This window comes from Halichoerus grypus, chromosome 7 (genome assembly GCF_964656455.1).
Source record: "Halichoerus grypus chromosome 7, mHalGry1.hap1.1, whole genome shotgun sequence".
NCBI classification, from domain to species: domain Eukaryota; kingdom Metazoa; phylum Chordata; class Mammalia; order Carnivora; family Phocidae; genus Halichoerus; species Halichoerus grypus.
Genome location: NC_135718.1, coordinates 118,555,689 through 118,577,860, shown reverse-complemented (window position 1 = coordinate 118,577,860; position 22,172 = coordinate 118,555,689). Strand labels below are relative to the sequence as shown.

Genomic DNA, 22,172 nt, shown 5'->3' with positions numbered 1-22,172 from the left:
GAGATAGTGAGAGCAGGAACACAAGCAGGGGGAGTGGGAGAGGGAGAAGCAGGCTTCCCGCCGAGCAGGGAACCCGATGCGGGGCTCGATCCCAGGACCCCGGGATCACTACCTGAGCTGAAGGCAGACGCTTAATGACTGAGCCACCCAGGCGCCCCTGTCTTTTTTCTTTTAAGATTTATTTAGTTTAGAGCTAGAGAGAGAGAGAGCGTGTGAGCTGGGGGAGGGGCAGAGGGAGAGAGAGAATCTTCAAGCAGACTCAGTGCTGAGCGCAGAGCCCAGACTTGGGGCTCGATCTCACGACCCTGAGATCGTGACCCGAGCTGAAACCAAGATTCGGACGCTTAACTGACTGAGCGACCCAAGTGCCCCATTACCATCTCTTTTTAAAGGGTTTCATGTTTACAAGCTTGAAACAGTTTATTCAATAAAAAAAAAAAAAACTAATTGATGACTGTCTTATTTCTTTTCCTCCCTCAATGTTGAGAATTAACTAGCTAAATAGATCCATTCCTGCCCTCTCCTCCTTCCTCCTTCTTTCCTTCCTCATTCAAACATCATTTATTTAACATTTGCTAAGACCAGGGGCTGAGGACAAGCTGGTTCCTCCCCTAAACTGATGCCTTTGCTTGTGGGTCCCCTCTGGCTGGCTGCCCAGCTCCCACTGTGCCCCTCACCCAACTCAACTGAAACCACCACCTCAGGGGAGTCCTGGGGGTTGTGCCCACCCCCCCAGGTGCCACGCAGGCTGTACCCTCCTGCCAGTCAGGTAGCCCCTGTGTTTTGATCAGGCTGCTGTCTGCTTGCATTTGGAGAACGGGCTTCTGCAGCCTTGTTAGCAAACCTTCAGCCTATCCTAAGCCCACAGCTTTCCTCGTTCAAATGACCCTCTTGTCCCCAGTCAGGGGCTGTGGCCATGTGATCTGAGGACCGCAGCCCCCAGCCCTCTGCATGCTGTGAGTTGGAGAAGGCAGGCCCAGGGTTAGCTCAGGGCTGAGTGCGCAGGGAGTGCTGACGAGAATCAGATCACGAGGGTGGGGAGAGACGGGGACTGGGTGCTTCCACCCCGCCTTGGACTGGGGGGTGGTGGTGCTGGGATCCCAGATGAAGGAAAAGAGCCCTTGCCTAGGAGTCCAAAGACATGGGTTCTGGTTCTGGCTACTACTCACCAGTATGGGGCCCCAGGGACCCTAAGCCCGTGACTCAATTTCCTTACCTGTGCAAAGGGAGGTGGCACCCTCCGCCCCTACTTGTAGGCTATACTGTGGAGCTCAGCGTACTTCGAAAACTGTCAAGTTTTGCTGTTCCCATGCAAGGTGCTGTACAGCTCTGGGCACTGTCCCCGGTGGCAGTCAGGGCCAGGGCTGTCCTGGGGCATTTAGAGCAGCTCCTGGGCTGGCGCTTCTGAACTGAGCTTTATGGGAACGGGAGAATCACCGGCTTAGTGGTGGGTAGGGGGCCATTTGGGAGGTCACGGCCACACCCACCATCCTTGGTACCGTGTGAGCTTTTAGGGGTTTTGTTAAAAATGGAGTGGCTGTCCCTAGGCACCCTGAGATGGCTCCAGGGCCTTTGGGGACAACAGGGCTTTTCTGTCAGGTGCAACTTTGGGCCTTCGGCGTCAGCCCCAGGACACAAATTTTCCTTTCCACCCTTCAAGCAACCTGCCTGCCTTCAGCCCAGGGGAAGCAGGGCAAACTGTGGCCTGCCTCGTCCCGGACAGCTATCTGAGTGGGAGGCCCTGAAGAGGGGGAGCTTGGACCCCGGAGAGGCTCACATCAGTGGAGGGGTGGAGTACGCCTCCATCAGTGGTGGGGTGGAGAACGCCTCCATCAGTGGTGGGGTGGAGAACGCCTCCATCAGTGGAGGGGTGGAGAACGCCTCCATCAGTGGAGGAGTGGAGAACGCCTCCAATCAGTGCTGGGGTGGAGAACGCCTCCATCAGTGGAGGGGTGGAGAACGCCTCCATCAGTGGAGGGGTGGAGAACGCCTCCAATCAGTGCTGGGGTGGAGAATGCCTCCATCAATGGAGGGGGGGGAGAACGCCTCTCCATCAGTGGTGAGGTGGAGAACGCCTCCATCAGTGGAGGGGGGGAGAACGCATCCATCAGTGGAGGGAGAACGCCTCCATCAGTGGAGGGGGGGAGAATGCCTCCATCAGTGGAGGGGGGAAGAATGCCTCCATCAGTGGAGGGGGGGAGAATGCCTCCATCAGTGGAGGGGGGGAGAACGCCTCCATCAGTGGAAGGGGGAGAACGCCTCTCCATCAGTGGTGAGGTGGAGAACGCCTCCATCAGTGGAGGGGGGGAGAACGCATCCATCAGTGGAGGGAGAACGCCTCCATCAGTGGAGGGGAAGGAAGTCGGTGGTGCATCGGGAGTGGCCCATGGCAGTTAGAGTGACTTGCCAATGGAATGTGAAGTAACAGGTTTGCAGGTCCCAGGACGGGAGCTGTGGACATGCGGCCCTTCCGTAGTCTGCTCCTGTCCTCACCCACCCCACATTCTCACTTGTCCACCCAGAGAAAGCCTGTCCATGTGACAAAGAACCAGGGGTCAGGAGGACAGTGAGTGGTGCACGTGCACCCAGGCCTGCCCACAGGCACCTTGGGAATATCTTTGTATTACAGAAGTCACTCATATTTGCAGGGAAGAACAATGTGAACAAGAAATATACAACGAGAAGGAAGATTCTCCTCCCTCCCACCAATGGCCTCTGGCCACTTTGAAGCCAGGCCCAATGATCCCTAACTTGGGAAAACCAAGGATGTGAACTGACACGTCCTTAAACCTGTGGGTGTGTCAGCTGATGTGTATTTCCTCGTGACAGCCCCAACTCTAACCCCAAGCATGAGAGACAATGAGCTCAGGGCTTGGTTTTCTGTGAGTGTGGGCATCAGTGATGGAGATGACCCAAAGCAAGTGGTAATCTCAAGCCAGTTCACTTCGATGTGGGTTTAAGTTATTTTATAAGTTATTATTTGCTTCAGAGTTAGCTTTACAGATTTGCCCAGTGACTGTAACTTCAAGGGGCCACGGGGTCCTCATTTTGGTCTAGGAGGCACAAGTATATTTTTTTTTCCAGGTGAAATGCTGACGCTAGATTACTTTACATCTTCAGGGTCTCAAGCTCCAGTGTTATCAGGAGCTGCAGTAACACCATAACTTGCCAAAGTGAGTGCAAGGGTATCAGGCAATGGGGAATGGTGGGGCCTGTGGCAAACCGGAGAATACACACCTTGCTTAAAGACATCAACTTTAAGTAACAACAAAAGCAATAACATCTATATATGATATATCCCTGTGGCTTGTGGCCTGGGAGATTCAGATCCCATATGAACCTGCTAGTTCCTGGCTGACCCCACAGAGAGGTGGTCCACGGGGTAAGAATAGTAGTAGATGCAATGAGCACTTCTCAGCCCTAGCTGCCCCTTGGAGTCACGCCCACACTGCCACCCAGATCTCTACCATTCCTAGCCTCTGTTTTCTCAAAGGGGATTTTGATATAGACCCAGGGGAGACCCACTGGAGCTGCTGCCAAGCCAGCTCTGCCTCACTTCCCTCATCCCTCCCCACGTGCACAGAACCCTCCAAGTCCACCCTGGGGACACTGTCCCTTTAGCTCTGGGGCATCACCTCTCTCCTCCCTCTCCAACAAGGGAGGCCCTTGTGTGGAACAACCAAGAGGTTCCTACTACTGAGTCAAGATTTAACCAATATAAACCATGGGTGGGCAGGCCGAGGACTCAGAAAAGAGGGACACTGTCCCAAAAGATGAAGAGAACACAAATATCATGAAACAGATCATGGGCTTTGGAGTCAGGCAGACATGGGTGAGCCCCACTTCATCACTTACCAGCTGTGTGACTTTGGGCAACAACTTAACCTCTCTGAGCCTCAGTTTTCCCATTTTTAAAATGGGAACAATACCTTCTTTGTATTGTTGTTGTGCAGGTTAAATCCGATCATGTATGTGAAGAGCAGTGTCTGGCCAAGAAGAGGACCTCTGCACACAGACTTGGGACAGGATGCTGTAGGTGAGACTTCTCCTTAGTGGTTGCATGACCTCAGGCAAGCTATTTCATGTTTCTGTGCAGAATTTCCTCATCTGCAAGATGGGTTCACTGATGTTTTCAGAGGGTTATTGGGAGGATGAAGTGGGATAGCACACGTCAAAGACTTAGACCATGCCTGGACTCCGTAAAGGCTCCATGAGCGTGTTAATTATTTATTAAGTCCATTCTGGCATTGGTGAGCACACGTCTCCTGCGCGTGCTGGGCGCCGGGCTGTGCTTCTGGATGTGGAATGAAGTCGGAGCCTGTTTCCTGGTTTTCAGGAGAGCCTGACCATATTCTCCCCACATCTGTCTGCCTAGTTCCTTTCTCTGATTCCCCTAACCTGGATATTCCATCATTTTCACCTTCTGTCCTATTGTCTGTGACCTCCCCAGACACCTGCCGAGCAACCTCTGGTGGCCCCGGGCACTGGTGTGCGTGGGAGGCACCCGGGGCTGCCCTGTGGCTGAGAAGTCCCATTGGTCCCCACAGAAGGCGAGCACTGAACTGCACTCCGTCCGCTGACCAGCACACACGCCAGGCGGGCTGGGATGAATCACTTCCCGCGCTGTGTCGTCATCCAGGCTCAACACAGAAGCCCTGTGTGCAGCTTTTCTGTATAGTGTTTCTTTCCATTCCATGATTCAGAAAATGCCACTCACTCAGCCATGTGATCCCCCAGTCTTCTGCCAAGGAACTGAGCGCAGAGGGTTGCTGGAAAACCCTTGAAGGACAGGGGAGGGCAGCTGTGTTTGCAAGAAAGCAGTCTGAGCCAAGAAAAGTGCAAGTTGGAATTCCCGAAACCATCACTAGGAGAGGAGTACTGGGGGGCTCAGGTATCATGAGACCAGAGACCCGCCCATGAGAGCATTTGTTGGAGTGCACAGGCCCTCAGTGTGGTTGCGTACAGATCTCCACCCACCCCACCCCCAGAAAAATGAGATTATTTTGTCTGATTATGAATGTAAAACTTGTTTAGGCAAAAATTCTGATCAATACAGAACACTATAAAAAGGAAAGGACCTATCTCCTATAAGCTATGACCAGACACTGTTTTCATCCATTGAGACACTGGCCATGTGTCCTCAGGCTCGGAACTGCCAGTTTCTGGTCCTTAGAGCTATTGGCCATAGCCTGGGTCTGATCCTGGCTCCCGCCCCAGTCCTGGGACACTGTGCCTCCAAACGCCACCATTTGGGTTCTAGGCCTAACCTGGCCATGAGCTTGCCGAGTGCCCTTAGGCAAATCACTCTGAGTCCTGTTTTTCTATTCAGTTAAAAAAGGGATAATAATTGGACTGATTTGTTGAGAGGATGAAAGGCCTGAGTGCGTATGAAAACTGCAAATCCCCCAATCTCTTCAAACATAAGGAAGTGCCGGCCCGATGCCCGTTCCCCTGCTGTGGCTCATTTAACCCCAGGATAGTGCTGAACCAGCCCCCCTGCTCCACGACCTAACTTACCCCACCCTTGTTGACCAAAGGCCTTCTCCAGACACCCTCAGGGTTGGCTCAGAGCAGGGAGGTCTCAGGCTGGGGCCCCCAATCATGGCGGTTTCATGGCGGCACCGCACCTGAGCATCGGCCCAGCACTGAGGAGGGCAGGCACCTAGTTCAGGAACATTCAAAGCCCTGTTTTGTCACCAGTTTTGAACCAAGACAGCTCTCTTCCCTCACCTCCCACACAGATGCTCACTCTTGCCAAGACTGGGCTAATCCTCAGTGCCATTCGGGCTCAGAAGCATTCTCTGATTTCAGGAAACTCTGTGGATTCCCCAACTAGTTGTGTCAGTTTTACTATGATTTTACTTTACTAAAATGAATTTTAGTAAAGTCCTTAGCATGAGAAGAGGTTGTGTACTTACGCCAGGGACAGTAATGACAACATAAGAACATGAGTTTAGCTGTTCCAAACTACTTCTTATATTCATCTCACTACACATCTAAGAACTCGCATACGGGGACCATCACCTTTCCCACGTTATGGAAGAGTTAAAGAAGGCTCAGGGGACACATGACCCTAAATAGCACAGTATTTCCTCAAGACTCCAGACCCATTTCCCATGCCTCGGCCTCCCCGGCTTCCCTCTAGCAGAGCCAGCTCTGACGTTGTTCCTGCTGGATCCATCTAGTCTGGAGGCAGGAAGCCCCAGGCGGCCAGCAGCCCCTCCCCACTTAGCTCCCCTGGGAGAGTGAATCCAGGTTGACCACGGCAGCCAATCCATCTCTGTACCCTATATTTCGGCACATGCTCACAGACTGCCCCCATGTGGACTCCAGGGGTGGCAACCTTTCAATCACCTGGGTGTGCATCCTAACCTTTTCCCACGAAAACGAGACCAGCCCAGTCCATGTGTCTGGGTATTGACCTCAGTTTCCCCTGATCTGAGGCCCTGCTCCCGCTGTGTGTCCCGTGGCCCCTCCAGGCTCCCCTGAGCCCCGCAGGAGATGGTCCTGGGTTGTCTGCCTCCAGTTCCAGCCCCTCCCCACCCCCAGTCCAAGTTCCTTCTGCCTGCTTCTCCACCGGCAGGGAGGTTCCACTGTCACACGCCTCAGGCCCTGGGCCTGGCCTGACTGCCAGGACCCTCCCTCCTGCCCATTCTAATTTACTTGAAGCAAACAGCCATGCCTCCTGACAGGACCCCGGGGCCTCTCATGCTGTACCACACGTTCTCTTGCTCAGACTGCGGCAAGGACTGCGGATCCGGCGTCCCTCAAAGCCAGCCTTGGAATGGAGGGAGTGAAGCTGAGAGGCAGGTGGTGGCCATGAAGAGGTGAGACAATGGGCAGGACCAAGAGCTCCGGGGGAAGCCAGAGGCCTGATAGTGGGGGAGGGCAGCGGAGTGATGGAGAAATGGACGTTGGGGTTAACCAGGAGGGGCCCGTGTGGCCCTCACACCTCTGGCCGCTCAGGGGCTGCCCAGAACATCATAATAATAATACGTTGTAATAATCATAACCACCGTGATAATGGCAGGTGATACACAGTGAGCACTTACTGTATGCTTGGTATGGGGCTAACCACCGTGATAATGGCAGGTGGTGCACAGTGAGCACTTACTGTATGCTCGGTATGGGGCTAACCACCGTGATAATGGCAGGTGGTGCACAGTGAGCACTTACTGTATGCTCGGTATGGGGCTAACCACCGTGATAATGGCAGGCGATGCACAGTGAGCACTTACTGTATGCTCGGTATGGGGCTAACCACCGTGATAATGGCAGGCGATGCACAGTGAGCACTTACTGTATGCTCGGTATGGGGCTAACCACCGTGATAATGGCAGGCGATACACAGTGAGCACTTACTGTATGCTCGGTATGGGGCTAACCACCGTGATAATGGCAGGCGATACGTAGTGAGCACTTACTGTATGCTCGGTATGGGGCTAACCACCGTGATAATGGCAGGCGATACGTAGTGAGCACTTACTGTATGCTCGGTATGGGGCTAACCACCGTGATAACGGCAGGCGATCCACAGTGAGCACTTACTGTATGCTCGGTATGGGGCTAACCACCGTGATAACGGCAGGCGATACACAGTGAGCACTTACTGTATGCTCGGTATGGGGCTAACCACCGTGATAATGGCAGGTGGTACACAGTGAGCACTTACTGTATGCTCGATATGGGGCTAACATGCCTTACCTGGATCACTTCATTTGTTCCTCAGAGTCACCTGCCCACACAGATGTCATTATCATCCTTCATGTTACTGATGAGGCGGCAGCAGCTTGAATTGGTTCAACAACTTGCCCAAAGGCATTATTTCATAAGTGGAAGATCTGGGATGAGAATCCAGGCTGTCTGAGTTCACGTTCCACTCTCCCTAACTTCTGTAAGATCTGCTTCTAGGAAAAAACGAGAACAAAGATATAATCCACGCTGCCCAGAAGGTGGCTCAGGAGCATCAGGTTTGTGGAGGAAAGCGGAATGCGTCACAGATGTGTGAGCATTTATCCCGCTTCAGTACGAGGAGTCCCCGGGATCCCAAGGTCGGGGAGGCTCTCCAGGGTCTTGCTAATGGGGGCAGGGGGGCAGTGGGAGGGGCCTCCTGGGAGCAGCCAGACCAGGCCACACCACCCTCCCATCCGCACACCCGAACATTCGAGCATTCGTACCTGGGATACGAGGAGGAGGAAGTCCAGTATATTATGCCAGGACTGGCTGGTGAGGAGCAGGGAAGACTAAATGGCAAATTCATAAACTGGGTTTTTAAAATATGTATTTTATAGTAGGATTTTAGTGACAAATATCCACTAGGAAAATATAGCTTAGTTTGGCTTCCAACAAGGTATGTTAATTCAAACAGTTTAACTCCAGGACAGGCCTCAGGGTGTAAGTGCTTACATTAAGCAGGTCAGTGGAGTGTGAGCCAGGTCATCATCTGGGTGGGCTCCTCTGTTCCATCACGGGCAGTGTAGACAAGTAGATTGAAACTCACTTTCACGTTATCTTGTGCAAAACATAGGTTGCAAAACTGCTGCAAATAAGTGTTGCAGATGCAGAAGGGGAAGCATGTAGACACGTGGCTCTTTCATCTGTCTGACCGGACTCATGACAAGAAACATTTCGACTCACAGCCAAGTGCCCGCACACACCCACAGGTGCACCCAATGAAAACGAATGTCCCTGAAACGCTCTTTAGCCATACTACGGGAAACGCACCTGGTATTTTTTATTTTATTCAATTTCATTTAAATAAAATGTGATTTGAGATGATTGTTTTCATGACCCCTAATGGGTGGCAACTCACAAAAAAACTAGCTGACCATACTGATAGCAAGAAAAAGGAACAGACTGGAGAGTGGGTCTGTCTTGAGTCCCCTTGGGATAGCAATGTCCCCAGAGCAGAGGCTCTGCCCTCCCGTTAGTCCTAGCGGGGACTCTACACCCTTGGATCTTTGGGAAACACAGACACTGTGACAAACACTGGGACTCTGAGCAGACAGGGGAGGAGGTTCCAGGGGAGAAGGCAGAGGTGCCCCTCCAAAGTCAATATTTAATTGGGGTTCATTCGGGGCGCCTGGGTGGCTCAGTCGGTTAAGCGTCTGCCTTCGGCTCAGGTCATGATCTCAGGGTCCTGGGATCGAGCCCCACATCGAGCCCTGCATCGGGCTCCCTGCTCAGCGGGGAACCTGCTTCTCCCTCTGCCTCTGCCACTCCCTCTCCGCTCATGCTGTCTCTAGCTTTCTCTCTTTCAATCAATCAATCAATCAATCAATAAATAAATAAAATCTTAAAAAAATAATTGGGATTCATTTAGCCATAAAATGACCTTCAGGGAGGGAGTAACAGGCTGAATGAGGGTGGTGAACGGGATAGAGGGCAGTTAAAGGCAAAATGCTCCCCGAAGTAGTTTTGGGCATTGTTGTGTGATCTGCACAAAGGCAGGGGAATAGCCAGTGGTTAAGAACTGAGACTCAGGAGCCAGCCTTCTAATCCTGCCTGTGTCCCCTCAGCTGTGCGACTGGGGGGAGGGGGCTTGCCTCTATGCCTCAATTTCCTCATCTAGAAAATGGGGACATCATAATATTTAGTCCTTAAGGCTGTGACCTATCAACATCCTGGCTGGTGCTAAACAAGAAGGCGGCTGACGGGTGCACACAAATTAGGCTCCAACTCCTGCCGGGAAGGTCAGGGCGGGGGGGGGGGGGCGGGCGGCGTGTAAGGCTCAGAACAGCTCCTGTTGAGTGGTGTATAAGGGGCGACGCGTGTTCAAACCCCAGAGCTGCTCCTTGGCAACAGAGGCAGCTGCTTCAGGGGAGGTCAAAAGTGGGATTCCAAACACTTCCAAAGTTGGGGTTGGGAGTGGGTGCTCACGCTCAATAGCACTCAGTCAGTTCATACTGAGAGCCACCATTATGTAACTCCTACTTCTTGCCGGCCACCTGTTTGCTGCATCTATCTGCGAGACCCGAGTTCACTGCCTGCCAGCCCTCAGCCCTGCCCTGCTCGGCTGCTCTCCAGCTCCCCAGTTCTTGGATCCCCTGGGAGCAAGCACGGGGTGGAGCCAGGCCACGGGAAAGGCCTCGGGATGCAGAGTTCCCAGCCTCAGTGCGCATCCAGGCTTCCCGCAATCTTTGCACAGCCCAGAGGTAAAGATCCCTTGAGCGCCGTGTATCTCACTGATAAGATTCTCGGGCTCAAATTGTGGGGCAGGTCCGTGGCTTCCTTCCACTCTGCATAAGGTGTCTGTGTGTGTGGGGTGGGGGGATGTAGGCACCTGGGGACTCAGGTGCCGCTTAGTAACCCCAACATCACACACTGTCCCTGGCACAATGTCTGGAATGAACCAATACAGGAAAGGACGGATGAGTTTCCTACTCTCCAGCCCCACTGGCATTGCTTAGTCAGGGCCTTGGCCTCTCTCACCTGCACTAACTGGGCTCCCTCCCACCGGCGCGATCCGTATTCCATATTCCACACTTGCTAGAATGATCTTTTTAAAGTGCAAATGTGATCATGTTACTTCCTTCCTCCCTATATGACACCCCTGCTTAAACCCTTGGCTGGCGTCCCAGGGCCTAGGATGCATTTCGAAGTCCCTTCACCGCATAGCCTCAGCTCACCTCTTCGGCTGCGCCTTTCCCCAGCCCTAGGCACCCTGCGCTCCCGCTGGTCTTAACACACGCCTTGCTTCCTGATTGCTCAATACAGCCTCAAGCTTTCACACCTTTGTCCACACAATCCCGCGTGCCTGGCAGGTGACGGCCCTGCCGGCAGGCTGGCCCCATTGTAGAGAACTGCAATGCTGTGTGGAAGCACCGTGTGCTCTCGGAAGCTTTCCCCGCCTCTGTAGTCCCAGGAGCTCCGGGCTCCCACAATTGTCTCACCTTGACCGTTCCTGCAAGCAGCCCCACAGGCTTGACTGGCTTCCCGGCTCCGGCCACTGGAGGGCAGTGCAGTGCAGACGCGCGTCAGGCCTGGCCGCAGCCTGAGGCTGCTGAGCGCTGGGGTCACCAGAGGCTGACCCTGCTCTCCTTCTATCCCTACGCGCCCCAATGCTGGGGCTTTGCCATACCTCCTGGAACGTTACACAGCCCCTTTGCGGGGCTCCTGGCCTCTGCCGCCCACCTTTGTCCTTTATGCACAGGCCTGCCCCAACTTCCTTCCTTAACTAGTATTTTTATCACCTTTCCTTTTTTCCACCGCATCCCACCTTCCTCAAGAACATTCAGGAGCTCCTTATTGTTTCCATATTAACTCCAAACAACTCATTTGGAGTTTCCTTTGTTTATTGAAGTGTTGCCACTTCAATAACAATGAAAAATGAAAGAAAAATAATTCGTAAGTCCATTCCATGATTTTCTTATGTTTTGCTCTCTCTTATTCTGTGTGTGTGTGGGTATGTGTGTGTGTGTGTGTGTGTGTGTGTGTGTGTGTGTGTGTATTTGTGGCTGTGTTCAGAGAATTGATACAAACTTGAGTTTAACAATTTTGGCTTATTTTGAAATTGTAGACAATTTTTCAAATTACCATTCGGCTTTATAATCTGCATCACTATGAAGGAATGTCAGCTTGGGTCTCCAGGCTGTGCTCTCCAGCCCACCATTCAACCCACGGCAGTCTCCATTATGAGGCTGGTCAGAGCCCGTCCTCAGAATTTGTGTGGAACACATGGGGGGCTCCCAAACCTGGCTGATCACCAAAATCACAAGTGTGTCCATGGGACTTGGAACACGCCTCGGCCCAGGTCCCATGGTGATTCAGATCGAGGAGGTCTGGGACAGGGCCTGCGTATCAGTCAGGATCCCATAGGTTCTGCTATAGTAACAGCCCCAACCTCTCCTGACTTGACAGAAGGAAAGTTTCCTGCTTGCTTGCTCATTTCAAATGATCACCTTGGGTCAGTGAGGAACTCTCGCATGACGTCCTCATCAGAGGTTCCAGGCTGACGGAGTGGCCACCATCTGGAGTGTGTCTGACCTCTGTGATGGGGGCAGAGAGGGGGAACGTGGTGAATTACGAGCTGGCTTTTCACACCACTTCCAGCCTGAAGTGACACTCATCACTGCTGCTTGCCTGGCTTTGGCCCCCGACTCCACCATGGTGGGGAGTGCAGTCCTGTATGAGGCTCCCCAGAAGGTCCCGTACCTCTGTGTTTCAGAAAGCACTACAGTTTGGGGAAATGTGGGACCAGGGAGCTCCAGAGGAAGATCCTGGTGACATCCTTTAGCACAGAGTCATCACATCTCTGACTGGGTCTCCACACTCGCCAGGGCACCCAGGACAGGGAGCGGTGAGGGTGAGGGTGAGGGTGAGGCCTGACGACCTACCTTAGAGTGCTCTTGTGCAAACAGCAGGAACTCAGCCCGGTTAATGAGCTGATGGGAAAGGATATCGGGTGATTCAGAGAACTGACTAGAAGCCCGGCAAACCCGGTTCAGGGGAATGGGCCGAGCACCCTGAGGGGAAGTCTGGCAGCTGAGAGCCCAGTCACAGACACTCAGGCTGGCCAGGACGCCAGTGTAGGTGCCGCGCCCAGTGCCGTGGACAGCTGACTCCTGACCTCCTGTAGCCGCGGCTACACATCGCCTCTAGCCGCCTGTCTGTCCCTTGAGGTCCAAGCCCAGAGCAGGAGCACCCCATGGGCTAAGCCTGGGTCACACACAGGCCTAGAGGCCTGTCTGCCCCTCCCTAAGACCACACACCGGTGGACACCCCAACTGGGAAGGGAGCTCTAATGTGAGCAGGCAAAAATCAACAGACATTGTCTACTGAGATTCACCTGCTCCTTCTCCAAAATGAACTTATCTGGGGATCCCAGGGGGGCTCAGTCGGGTAAGCGTCTGCCTTCAGCTCAGGTCATGATTCCAGGGTCCTCAGATCGAATCCCGCATCGGGCTCCCTGCTCAGCAGGAAGCCTGCTTCTCCCTCTGCCTCTGCCGCTCCCCCCTGCTCGTGCTCTCTCTCTCTCTCTGACAAATAAATAAATAAAATCTTAAAAAACAAAAACAAAAACACCAAAATGAACTCATCTGGAAGACATTCAGGGGTTCACTTGATTCTCTAAGGAGCCCCTTCACTGCTTTTTTCAGGGGGAGTAAAAAGAGAGAGGTGTGCATTTGCTTTACCATCTCTGCGTTGGTTCCACAGAAACCACCAGCACCCACCCAGCAGAACCACGCTGACTGGCTTGGGTGTGGATGCTCTGTTCGCCCAGCAGGATGGAGCTGGGAAGCAGGAAGGAAGGAGCACAACAACGCGGCTCCATCATATGCCTTCACAGAACAGACAGAACAGTCCGTCAGCAAGAGTCAAGGTTTCAGTGAAAACAGGGTGTGGGGGCGCCTGGGTGGCTCAGTCGTTACGCATCTGCCTTCGGCTCAGGTCATGATCCCGGGGTCCTGGGATCGAGTCCGCACAAGCCCCTGTTCCCTGAGCAGGGAGCCTGCTTCTCCCTCTCCCTGTACCACTCCACCCAGCTTGTGCTCTCTCTTGCTATCTGTCTCTCTCAAATAAGTAAATAAAATCTTTTTTAAAAAAAGAAAACAAGGGGTGAAGTAACCTATGTAGGACTTAAAATGGTTGGGTGAACAGGCATGGCTGTTAGTCATCAATGTGGCTGCTAATCAAGTTATTTTGACCCATTTTTAGCAACAGCCTTTCCTCACTGCCTGGGGCCCACATGGACACCCATGATCCAGGCACGGTTGCTGGGGGAGGAGGCCTTGGTCCTGCTTAGGAGAGCAGCTCCAGAGATGGGAGAAGGAAAACAATATGAGTGTCATAGCTTTTCCTAAAACAGTGGCTCATAAACAGGACTGCACAGCCCCGGGGAGCCCGGGGGGTCCCATGTGGGTACAGGCCGGAGTAGAGAGCCACCAGTTAAAATACAGGATACTCAGTTAAATTTGAATATCAGATAAACAAAAAAATAATAATAATTTTTTTAGCGTAAGTATGTCCCATGCAGTTTTGGGATATACTTATACTTTAAAAATTATTTATTTTTCTGAAATTCAAACTTAACTGGAGGTCCCATATTTTTACTTGCTAAACCTGGCAACCTTCTTAGGTGTGCTGCTTTTCTTTTATTTACTTTGGGGCTTAGGTTAGATTTTTTTGCAATCAAGATTTTTGCTGCCAAAAGCACAAAAGTTTTGAAAGTCGTGGCTAGCTCTTCATGTTTTTTTTCCACATTGAAAAACTTAGGTGTAGTGAATGTTTCAGTCATTCTTTCGCCCCATACACATGTGATGGAGCCCGTCTGACAGCGCAGGTCCCGCTGCAGACGATGGGGCCAAAATAAGGCAGAGCCGCTGCCCTCCAAGAAGTCTCCCGAGTCACCGAGGAAGACAGAGCGCCAGCCACACCGACCTCACGTGGCCGGAAGTGCAAGGTGCAGAGAGGGAGTTAACACCACGCAGGTCTTGGCAGAGCAGTAAAGAGACGCTAACCAGGCTTTGCCGCCGGCACTCTGGCCTCCACAGGTGCGGGGGTTGAAGCTGATGAGCACAGAATGTGGGGAGACACTGACCCTCTTGGACTTCCTTTTTCCTCTACCTTACAGTTTAATCATGACTCGGTTAAGACTGATGCAATAGTAAAGCAATCATTTTGTGTTTGGTTGGCTTAAGAAAATATGACCCTGGCAAGATATTTCCGAGGGACGTCTTTAGGATTGAACACCAGGGTCCAGCCCAAGGCCTGCTGGTTTGGGCTGGAGAGGACATGGTCCAGGAGCCACCTTCAGCCGTGTCCTTGAGACTCTGTCCCAGCCCTTACCGGTGATAAGAACGTGGCCGAGAGAAATGAAGAGATTCTGAAGGAAGAGAAACGTTCAAAGGGCAAAACTGCTCCTCACCTTATTAACTCCTAAGTAAACACCTCAGTGCCGAGTGTAGGTGAGTAAGCTGGAAGGAACCCAAGTCTGTGAAGGGCAGAGGGGCTTTCTAGCGCCCAAGGAAATAGCAAGGGCAAAACGAGAGTTCTGTTATTGTGAACACCCCTTGTTGTCTTTTTTTTTTTTAATCATTAGAGAAAATTATTTCCTTTCCGGAAGAGTCTCTTTTCTGGCAACTGGGCCTGGCTTTCAGTGAGTGTGGCAGTCTTTCCGCACCCAGTCCTGGATTGGGCACCTGCAGGAGGGCGTCCGAGGGGCTCCCGGTGGACTCAGGAGACTCAGCCTCGGAGCCTGCCCGCACTCGGCTGGGAAGGTGCGAGTTCTCCAGCATGGGCTCAGCAGCAGCGCGGGCTGTGGGAACAAGGCCCAGAGATGGGGCTGTGGGAGGCCAGCACAACCCCAAGTAGCCCAGCGACGCGTGAGCCGACCACAAGTGTGTGGAAAGCTCCACAGGGAGCTAGAAATAGCACTCTGCCCTTTGTCCCTGACCAGCTGAGGCAACTGCCTGGCGGGGGTGTCATCGACCACAGGCCCCCTTGTTCCTCTCTCCCACATCGTCCCTCTCCGTCCCTGCCCCCCTGACCTTAGCTCCCAGCCCGTGGACACCGCGGACGGCGGCGCGCAGGCCCACGTCGGCCATGTGGGCCAAGGCAGTTTCTGCAGCCGCTGGACCGTGCTGTTAACGATCGCAGCACAGCATTCTCCTCCCTGGCCTTGGAACCGCCACCCCGAGCCCTCCTCAGGGGCGCTGACCCTGACCCGGGGCCGCACGGAAACGTCTGCCTTCATCCTGGCGGCAACCTCAGTGTCAGACCCATGCGTCTAGGGTTTTGAAAACCTCATCCACCGGGCCCCACGGTAAGAAGGACCGCGCATCTCCCGCCCCCTCCCGTGTGCACCTTACGTACCGGGCGGTTTCCACGCATGGCCCCCGTCTGTGGCTCCCGGCTTTCAGGCTTCCCCAGAGCTCGGCTAATGGGAAACCCTGGCAGGAGGTGGAAGGAGGGAGAGGAGTGAAAAAGTATTTATTCCCTGGAGGTCAGCACGGGCTGGCTGGCAACGCCCCTGGCTGATGATCGCAGCTCCCGTCTGCACCCTCTCGACATCTCTCTGTCTCCACGTTCTAGAAGTGCCTTCCTCCTTCAAGCCTTGAGCCTCGGGGTGCTAACAAAGCTCTGAAGTTCCTGGACCTGGCTCTGCCCGACCTCTTGTGATTTCCTACAGCCTGCCCACATCGCTGTAAATAGTCCCTCTTATAAATGCCCTTTAAATGACCCACTTCGAAAGTGCCATCTTTCTATTGCCGTACCCCGTAGTATGTGTGTGTGTGTGTATTATATGTATCTACACACACACACAAATGCAAAAGTCTTCAGAAATAACATTCACCCTTACTCCCCATGACACACTCTGATATGTGTGATTCTATTCTAATTGTTAAAAATGCTCATCCCACCTACTAAACTAATTCCATGGCCCACTTCTGGGTCTCCCCCTTCCCACCCCACCCCCCTGGTTTGAAAAGCATTGCTTAGGACCAGCCCAGTGGGACAGCTCTGGGCTGTCCGGGATGCAGCGTCTAGCAGAAGTCAGCATGGAACATGCCATGGGGGCCATCAGGTGACTGCAGAATGGGTGTCATGTGGGACTCCCCTTGGCAAAGGCTAGACTCCCCTTTGGAGGTAGTTCCTTTCTGTGGTCGCCACATTCCGATGCTGGGTTTCCACTTTGCAGGCTCGAAACCCGAGTTGGTCGGAAGCCTGCGGGATGGATGTGTTCAGGGGTGACTCACTACAACACGAGTGTGAACCCCAGTGCTGACTCAGCCACTCACAGTGAGGATACAGCCACGAGTGGGCTGATGAACCACGTCCACCCATCAGCACCCTTTCTTTGGTGGGGAAGTCTCTCCAGAAAGCCAGACTATCATCAGAAGGGGCTTGGCCCGAGAGCAAGGGAGGCCTTAGGCGTCGGAGCACACCTGGGCGGCCTGAGCACCTGCTCTCTGGGATGTCTGTCTCACCGCCTCTCCTTTGTCCCCACTCTCTGGCCGACCCACGCCCTCTGGCTGACCCATTAACTTTCTTGTTCTGTTCCCTTCTACATCTGACAATTGAAGCTTCTTACTTCAATTCTTGGTGGCCGTGGCTGGGGGTGGCTGTGTCCACCATGGCCTCCCACGGCTGCCCAACAGGTAGCCAGCACGTGTGTTTGGGGCGCAGTAGAACCTCCCTCTGCTTCATCTTCCAAGTGGTCCAGAGATGTGTGGTCAGCGTCTAGCCAATCAGCAATAACTGTAAATGCATATTTCTTTTGAGTGCTTTGTAGAAAGTGGGGTAGGATGCTGAGCGTCTTATTGGCACAGTCGTTCCTCTCCTATAACAAGCTGATGAGATAGTACCAGTTTCCCCATTTTGTACAAAAGGAGACTGAGGCTCAGATAGGGCAGGTGACTTTTTCCAGGTCATAAGCCAGTTGCTGGGTGGCCCTAGAAGCTGTCTATGAATATACATGTGTACTCTGGAAGGACAGAATGTTCTCCCTCCCCATAAGCTCTCACTCCCTAAAGGCAGGCCTGCGCCCCCTTCAGTAACTTCCCTCCCCACCCTGCTAGCCACCTGCAATGCTGAGGGCGGGGTGCCCTGTCATCTGTGCTTGCTGACAGACACGGTCCCGGGACCAGCCTCTTGTCAGAGGGAGGGCCAGTGGGAGCCTCAGACCACAGGGAAGTTGACTCCATGAACCGTGGCCGGTGACTCAGCTGCCTGGCTGATGGACGGTGGATGGACGTCAGTCCTCACTCCGCGGCCCTTCCCTTTTCTCCCCAAATAATAACACATCCTGGCTCTGTGATCTGGTTACCATAGGAACTGGAAAACATTTGATAATGTGGGGCCTCTGGGATGGGTGGGCCGAGTAGGTCCTGATAAAAACAACCCTTTCCTGCCCCTTCACCCCGAATCCCAGGCATCTCACCTACTTGGAACAGATCAGGTAAATAGTCAGGGGCAATTACACCACCATCTGGATTGAATGACCTTGTCCGAACCAGGAAGTCTGGGAGGTCACAAGTCTGTGTGCCCATGGGATCTGGCCCAAATTCCTGCTGGAAGCAATCGGATCTCAAGCACCCCTGTCCGCTTGGCAGACTATCACACGATGTGCCCCCATGCTACATGCACGGGCCCCGTCCTGGACTGTGGGGAACCTGAAGGGGGGAGACACTGGCCCCGTGCTCAGAGAGCTCCTAGACAGGGCTAGACAGGGTTGTCAGGTCCCAGGGCACATCAGAAACCACCAGGAAACAGTGAGAAAGGGGGCTGGGGAGGGGCTTCTGGGAGGAGATGGGGTTCAGTGGAATGAACCAGAACTCTCCATTCCCAACAAACCCTGAGTGTGGGGCCATGCTCATTCACTTATACATGAGGGGTCATGGATGACTGCTGGGGCCAGGGGACTGGATTCTCGTCCAGGCTCAGGCACCTGGGCCTTCTCGGGCTGTGGCTTTCCAGTCCTCCTGTCCTCCCCATCACTGGTTCAAGGCTCACTGGGCCCCCTCCGTGTAGGGTGCTCGGCTCAGACAGCTTGACAACGATGTCCCACCCTCCCCTAAGATTGAACAGGTTCACATCCAAACTCATCCCCGCCGACCCCCTGCCCAACACTGCCTCTTCCCTAAAGCACCAACATTATCCCATTATTCCAGCCATTCTCCATATCCTGACCATTGCCAATGTCTGGTGAATCTCCTTCCATGTGAGTCTCTCCCACGGGGCCCTCCCTTTCTTCCCCACGGCTGCCACCCTGGGCCACCTCCTAGATGTTCTCTTAGTTCCATTCACGCTTTCTTCCCCAGTTTTTAAACCTACTCTTCAAGTATCGGTATTCCTGGGGGTCTTGACCTCTGCCCTAATTTCCAGCATCTTCAACTTCTTGTTGGGCATCACCCTGAGCATTTCAGACTCAAATGTCTGGGACAGGACTCACATCCTGCCCCCATAGACCGATATATGGCCTTCTATTTCCTCTCTTGGTTCATGGCCTAACCTAGCCATAGACCCAGGAAATCCTGCTGCTGCCCTTCATCCCTCCCTCTTCACCCCTCCCGCCCACTGGTGAGCAAGGCCTGTTGACCACAGCCCAGGAATGGCTTCTGCTGGCCTCACAGTTCTCGCTGGTCAACTCCCTTGGTGCTGTTGTGGACATGTGTGCCCATCTCCTGGCTGGTCCCTGCCTCATGGCTCTGTCGCCTTCAAGTTCCTCCATGCGGGGGTCAGAACCCACTTTCTAACACACAGGTCTGGTCACGGTGCTCCTGCTCAGAGCCCCTTGACCTCCTCACCACCTCACAGTGACATCCAGGCCCTTCGGGAGGGCAGGTGAAGGCCTCCCAGTCTAGCCCCCAATCCTCCTTTCCAGCCTCACCTCCCAATGTGCTCTCTCTCTCCCTCACACACACACACACACACACACGCACACGCACACACACGTGCACATGCACACACACCACACCAGCCTGCTAGTCTCTGTTTCTTGGCCTTTAATAGCACTGCCCCATTCTTCGTGGTGACTCCTCTGCCTGAGACCCCCGCTTCCCCCAACTCAGGGAACCCCACCCTTCCCCAAGGCCCCAAGCCCCACTCAGATGTCTTCCCAGCCCCAGCCCACACCCCAGGTCCAGGGCAGAGTTCATCACTACCTCCTCTGTGCACCCACAGGACTCGAGCACTTTCCATACCGAGCAGAAAGTCTTGTTTCCCGCCTCCTCTCCTGGCCTGCGACCCGCTGGTGCTAACGCTGTCTGATTCCTCTTGGCCTCCTAAATCCCTGTAGCTCAAGCCAGGTGCTCCGGGCACGCCGCCCAAACCCAGGACCCACCCTCCAAGCCCATCCTCCTCCTGACCTCTTCCTACCTGGCGCTCAGCATCTGCCTCAACCTCCCCACCTCTCCCCGCAGCCTCCCTCTGGGAGAGCGACCGGAGTTCAGGCACAGAGGCTGCTGGCTTGTGACCTGCTCAGGGAAGGGCCAGGTGGCCTTGATGAGGGGCACAGGGCTGGGTGTCCCAATGCACCATCATCAGTGCCGTCCTTCCATCCGTGTTTCTTCCCCTAGACTATGGGTCTCAGTCACTTATTTCCATTTCCCCATGCTGCTTTGTACCTAGTAGCTGCCCCCAATGTTTGTCCAGGTGTTGGATCCGCCATTCTCTGTGCAAAGCCCTGTGGTGGTTCCCTGGGGCCTGTGACAGGCTGGGACCTCAGGCACACAGGGGAGTGGTGGCCCATGTGCTCACTCTCTGATCGTGGGGCTCATGGAGTTTGTGCAGCTGCAGAAGGGCACAGGCCCCGGAGGGAAGAGGGGTCCCCTCACCTCTCAAGTCAGCCACCCCATAAGAAAACGCAGCTTCCCGTGTCTGCTGGTGACCAGCAATTGCTAGAAACTTCCTCAGCTCCCTCCTTGCCAGCCCTCAGATGCTTCCTCCTCCCTTGCCATCCTTCCTTTCATCATTTCCATCATCCCAAACGCAGAGACTTCATAACTGCCCCGTCTTCCCCTCCCGACACCCCCCTCCCTCTCTCCAATTGTATCTTCCTGCATTTAACACACAACCTGGTTCGTCCAGCCCCGCCTGTCCTGCATACTCTGCAGGTAACCACTCATGCAATTCTCCTTCCCCGGAACCCCTCCCTGCTTTTCTCCACTGATCCAGATCTGTGGCTCTGGTCTCCCCCTCCTCGGGAATTCTCTGACGCAGAACTGCCTCCCTGAGCCACATTACAGTCCTGTTGCAACGGGCAAGCATCACACCATTTAAGATTTAATTATTCTCGGCGCTTTAAAAAATGCACATTAATTTTCTTTCCCCACTTCAATTATAAGCTTCTTAGGAATAAAACTGTTTTTTATATCGTTGGGGAAGGCCGGAGAGTGTAGGCTTTCTCTGAACTCTCTTAGCTTCTTGTTTGGGCACACGATTTTCACAGGGTCACCTATCTGGTAAAATCTTTCTTGGGCAACTCTGAAAATCTGTCACAGGTTGCAGGAGGCCTCATGCCATAGACTCCTGGACTGAAAACTGACGGGCCAGAAGCCCAACTTCCTCATTCCATTTGGCTTGTTAGGAGGGTTCTCTGAAGCTTAGAGAAATTAGGATGGCCACCCTGTGGGAAGAACTGTAGCCCTACTAAGTGGTAACTGAGGAACGACCTCCACGAGTTGGAGCACTGCAGTGATGCTTTCATGACCCAGGCCCTGTGCCCAGGGGAGGTGAAGCGCGGGTTCCTCTGCGTGGCCTCGCAGAGCAGCCTCCCTGGAGCTGGGGCAAGGGGTGTGTGAATCCGAGGGCCTTGTCACGTCCCTCTTGGCACTGGGCACTGTGACCACTCCCTCCCCAGGGAGCCTCCCAGCATGGCAGGCTTTGGAGAGGAGCTTTATCAAGCTGATTACAGTAAGAGAATCGCTGGAGAATTTTATTTGACTTAACCTTGCCAAACAGCTTCCTTTAGGTCAGGCCATCCAGGACTTCTGTCAGGTCAGGCATGTGTCCACCATGTGGCCTGACCACAGGCAGGTCCATGAGCACTCGGAGCCCTGTGCCTCCTGGGAATAAGTATGGCAGGAACCTGGGGTCCAGGAAGGGCTCGGGGTCAATGTTCAGGGTTCACTTTTCTCTTTCGCTCCCTTATGTCCCCTCCAGTTTCTGCACCTTCATTCCCTGCCCCTCATATGATCTCTTTCCTGCCAAGCTCACCATTCCCGCACTCCCCTCCTCCTCCTCCGATGGAGCTCCCTTTCCAGTTGCCCAGGCATGAACTCCTCAGTAAACTCTACCTGACCTAGCTGGGGGCTGCTTCCCCTGTCCTCTCTCTTTCTTCCCTCTAGGAAACCGGGAGGGTGAGCCAGGGCAGACAATGTCCAAGGGGAGGGAGGCCTGGAGAAAGGTTGGTGGTGGGCTACAGGCTTGGGGAAATTCTATTCTACACAGAGAGAAGCCAGAACAGGGGTTCTCGGGGGAACTGCCAGCAGGTTGGCATGGCTTAGAAATGAATGAACAAGGAGGGGAGAGAGGCAGGGGGAGACTCAGGCAGCACCCCAGTCCATGAGAGGAGACTGGACTCCAAGGCCCATGGGGAGTTGAGGAAGGGCCTTATCCAGGGAGTGATGATAATGTTGGGATATTCATTTCTATTCACATAATGGGGAAAATTCAGGAGGCTCACTCTTGCCCAAATTCACTTTTGATGAATACGCTGAAGAAGAGAGGCC

General features: G+C 53.7%; 3 long non-coding RNA genes across 3 annotated transcripts in view; 2 read left to right on the top strand and 1 right to left on the bottom strand.

The window, feature by feature from the left end:
* Window positions 1-3,952: 3,952 nt before the first annotated feature.
* Window positions 3,953-7,767, top strand: LOC118546798 (uncharacterized). Its single transcript, XR_004922769.2, has 3 exons — window positions 3,953-4,036; window positions 6,737-6,827; window positions 7,730-7,767. It is a non-coding gene; the product is annotated as an uncharacterized LOC118546798 (long non-coding RNA).
* LOC118546797 (uncharacterized) overlaps window positions 6,738-22,172 on the bottom strand; it is an 89,313-nt gene continuing 73,878 nt past the window's right edge. Inside the window, exons 5-8 of the long non-coding RNA XR_013449872.1 lie at window positions 11,901-11,987; window positions 8,407-8,536; window positions 7,705-7,907; window positions 6,738-6,872 (exon numbers count right to left, since the gene is read on the bottom strand). This is a non-coding gene — a long non-coding RNA (uncharacterized LOC118546797). The remainder of the gene's footprint in view (window positions 6,873-7,704; window positions 7,908-8,406; window positions 8,537-11,900; window positions 11,988-22,172) is intronic.
* LOC118546799 (uncharacterized) lies at window positions 15,184-16,179 on the top strand. Its single transcript, XR_004922771.2, has 2 exons — window positions 15,184-15,763; window positions 16,033-16,179. It is a non-coding gene; the product is annotated as an uncharacterized LOC118546799 (long non-coding RNA).